The sequence below is a fragment of the Humulus lupulus genome, chromosome 4 (genome assembly GCF_963169125.1).
Source record: "Humulus lupulus chromosome 4, drHumLupu1.1, whole genome shotgun sequence".
NCBI classification, from domain to species: Eukaryota; Viridiplantae; Streptophyta; class Magnoliopsida; order Rosales; family Cannabaceae; genus Humulus; species Humulus lupulus.
In genome coordinates, this window is record NC_084796.1 from 25,038,627 (window position 1) to 25,042,682 (window position 4,056).

A 4,056-nucleotide genomic window follows, 5' to 3' on the forward strand; every position below is an offset into this window, starting at 1 on the left:
GCGCCGTTGCCGGGGATTAAAATTAATTTTACTAATATTGAAACTTTAAGTCTTGATTTTAAATTAGATTTTTATTTATTTTGTTACTAACGTTATAGATTGTTCTTGTGTTCTCAGTATATGCGAAGGACTAGGAGTTCTACACCTGTTGAGCCTCTGAATCCTGAAATTGAGCACACACTCCGTCAGTTGAGAACTAAGAAAAGGATTGAAGAGCTTAATATGGACAACAACGGGGTGAACAACAACGGTGGCAATGGCAATAATAACAATCAACCAGCAACTGCTGGGGCTCCTCTTAATCCAGCGCAGCGGGCAGTGCGTGATTTTTGCATGCCTATTGTGAATGAGAATCTCACTGGAATAGCAAATCCAGCCATTGCTGCCAACAACTTCGAACTGAAACCTGCACTAATCAACATGGTGCAACAAAATCAGTTTGGGGGTCTAGCTACTGAAGACCCCAACATTCACTTGGCCATATTTCTGGAGGTATGTGCCACAGTGAAGATGAATGGCGTTACTGATGACGCCATCAGATTGCGTCTCTTCCCTTTCTCCTTGAGGGAAAGAGCCAGGAGTTGGTTGCAATCTTTGCAGCCTGGAACAATTACGACATGGGATGAGATGGCAAGAAAGTTTCTGATTAAGTTTTTCCCTCCTTCCAAGTCAGCCCAGTTACGCAGCGATATTGGACAATTTCGACAGTTAGATCAAGAACCATTTTATGAGGCTTGGGAGAGGTTTAAGGAATTATTACGACGTTGCCCACAACATGGTTATCAAAATTGGATGCAAGTTCAGATTTTTTATCAAGGGTTGAACGCTCCAACACGAACAATAGTTGATGCTGCTGCAGGGGGTGCTCTATTAGCCAAGACAGCGGATGAAGCCTTCACTTTGATGGAGGAAATGGCCACCAATAGTTATCAGTGGCCTAATGAGAGGTCAGGACCAAGGAAAGTTGCTGGGTTGTATGAAGTTGATCAAATGACAGCCTTGAATGCCCAAATTGCTGCTCTACAAACCCAAATGGCTGCTCTATCAGCGCAAAATAATCCAACGGTTATGGAGAGTGTAGCAGCGGCTGCTGCAATGCAGGGGCAAGAAATGAGTCCAGAACAAGCCCAATTTATGGCAAACCGCTCCTTCTCCAATAATTACAGAAGCAACAACATGCCTAATTATTATCATCCAGGATTGCGAAACCATGAGAATTTCTCTTATGCCAATAATAAAAATGTGCTACAACCACCTCCGGGATTCAATTCTCAACCGCAACAAGAGAAAAAGCAGTCGTTAGAAGACATTCTGGGCACTTTTATTTTGGAGTCTAACAAGAGGTTCGGAAAGAATGAAGCAAGACTCGACAATATAGAAACCCATATGACTAACATGGGTGCTTCAATGAAGAAAATTGAGACTCAAGTGGGGCAATTAGCTAATGCGGTGAATTCGAATCAGAAGGGAAGTTTTCCTAGTGACACTGTGGTAAATCCAAAGGAATCATGCCAAGCAGTTTCTTTGAGAAGTGGTAAGGTGCTTAAAGAGGGTGATGTTCAAGCTAGTTCAAAGAAGAAAGTTGAGCCAGTGGTACGAGAGGTAGACAAAGAAGAGCAAGCCAAGAAGCAGAGTGGAAGTGACCAGAATGACATGAAGAAAGATAGCCTTCCAGTGTATCAACCTCCCATTCCATACCCTCAACGATTTCAGAAGAAGAAATTAGATGAACAGTTTGCAAAGTTTCTAGAAATCTTCAAACGAATTCACATAAACATTCCCTTTGCAGATGCTCTTGAGCAAATGCCTAATTATGTGAAATTCATGAAAGAAGTTATGTCTAAGAAAAGAAGATTAGAAGACTTTGAAACTGTGAAGTTAACAGAAGAATGCAGCGCCATCCTACAGAAGAAGTTGCCTCAAAAGGTGAAAGATCCGGGTAGCTTTACTATACCATGCACTATTGGAGGGTCGTCCTTTGATAAGGCTTTGTGTGATCTTGGAGCGAGTATAAATCTGATGCCACTTTCAGTTTTCAAGAAATTGGGGGTAGGAGAGGTGAAGCCCACAACCATTACTCTTCAATTGGCAGATCGGTCACTTACTTATCCTAGGGGAGTGATTGAAGACGTGTTGGTTAAGGTGGACAAATTTATTTTTCCCGCTGATTTCGTGGTATTGGATATGGAGGAGGACCATGAAATCCCCATTATTCTTGGTCGTCCATTCTTGGCTACTGGAAGAGCTCTTATTGATGTACAAGGTGGTCATTTGACGCTGAGGGTTAACAATGAAGAGGTTAAATTCAACATTTATCAAGCACTCCAGCAGCATGACAACACGAGCACATGTCACCGTGTGGATTCTATTGAGGTAGTAGTAGAAGAGACGATGAGAAAAGAATTATGTGCTGATCCTTTACAACACTGCCTTAATTCTAGTATTACTCAGGCTGATTTGAAAAAGGTGAATGGTGAGTTTGTGGGTGACGAAGTGGCTGAATGTGTGATGGCTCTCAGTGCTATTCCTTGTGCTAGCAGTATTAAAGTAGAAGAAACTCTTTGTCAAGCCAAGGAAGGAGGAGTCGAGAGGGAAGTGGTGGAAAAGAAAGATTTGAAACAACTCCCAGAGCACTTGCGTTATGAGTATCTAGGGGAGAATTTCACTTGCCCAGTGATAATTTCATCAAAACTCTCAGAATGTGAAACTGAAAAATTGCTAAGAGTTTTGAGGAGATATAAATCTGCCATAGGATGGGAAATTTCAGATCTGAAGGGAATAAGCCCAACTGTTTGTATGCACAAGATTCTTTTTGAAGAAAATTATAAGCCTTCGATTGAGCATCAAAGACGATTGAACCCAGCCATGAAAGAAGTAGTAAGGGCAGAAGTACTGAAGCTATTGAATGCGGGGATCATTTATGCTATTTCGGATAGTAGTTGGGTTAGTCCTGTGCAAGTTGTACCAAAGAAAGGGGGAATGACAGTGATCAAGAATGAAGCCAATGAATTGATTCCGACAAGAACAGTGACGGGGTGGAGAGTTTGTATTGATTACCGGAAGTTGAACAAGGCGACTAGAAAGGATCATTTCCCACTTCCATTTATCGATCAGATGCTCGATCGTTTGGCTGGCTATACACATTACTGCTTCTTAGACGGCTATTCAGGCTATAATCAAATAGCAATCGCTCCTGAAGATCAGGAAAAGACAACTTTCACATGTCCTTACGGCACTTTTGCTTACAGGAGGATGCCTTTCGGACTTTGTAATGCACCTGCCACTTTTCAGCGGTGTATGATGGCCATCTTCTCAGATATGCTAGAAGAGATCATGGAGGTATTTATGGACGACTTTTCTGTTTTTGGGTCGTCATTCGACCAGTGCTTGCACAACTTGGCATTGGTCCTTTGTAGGTGTGAAGAGAAGAACCTTGTGCTAAATTGGGAGAAGTGTCACTTCATGTTTCAAGAGGGGATTGTCTTGGGGCATCGAGTTTCAAAGGAAGGTCTTGAAGTAGATCGAGCCAAGATAGCCATCATTGAGAAGCTTCCTCCACCGGTGAATGTCAAGGGGATAAGAAGTTTTTTGGGGCACGCGGGCTTTTACAGGAGGTTTATCAAGGATTTCTCAAAAATCAGCAAGCCATTATGCAATCTCCTAGAAAAAGATGCTGATTTTATTTTTGATGAAGAGTGTAGGAAGGCATTTGAGTCGATAAAAGAGAAGTTGGTTTCAGCCCCTATTATGAGTGTCCCGAATTGGAGTCAAGCATTCGAGATTATGTGCGATGCGAGTGATTATGCGGTAGGGGCTGTCTTGGGCCAGCGAAGAGAGAAGATTTTTCGAGCTATTTATTATGCGAGCAAGACTCTTGATGATGCTCAACGAAATTACTCAACCACTGAAAAAGAACTATTAGCGGTGGTGTTTGCATGCGATAAATTCAGACCATATCTCTTGTGTTCCAAAGTTATTATATACACAGACCATGCAGCACTGCGTTATTTGTTTGCAAAGAAGGAGGCTAAGCCAAGACTGATACGTTGGGTATTG

General features: G+C 42.2%; 1 non-coding gene across 1 annotated transcript; it reads right to left on the reverse strand.

Moving 5' to 3' along the window:
• Nucleotides 1-678: 678 nt before the first annotated feature.
• On the reverse strand, nucleotides 679-782 carry LOC133833265 (small nucleolar RNA R71). Its single transcript, XR_009892657.1, has one exon. It is a non-coding gene; the product is annotated as a small nucleolar RNA R71 (small nucleolar RNA).
• Between the last annotated feature and the right edge of the window lie 3,274 nt (nucleotides 783-4,056).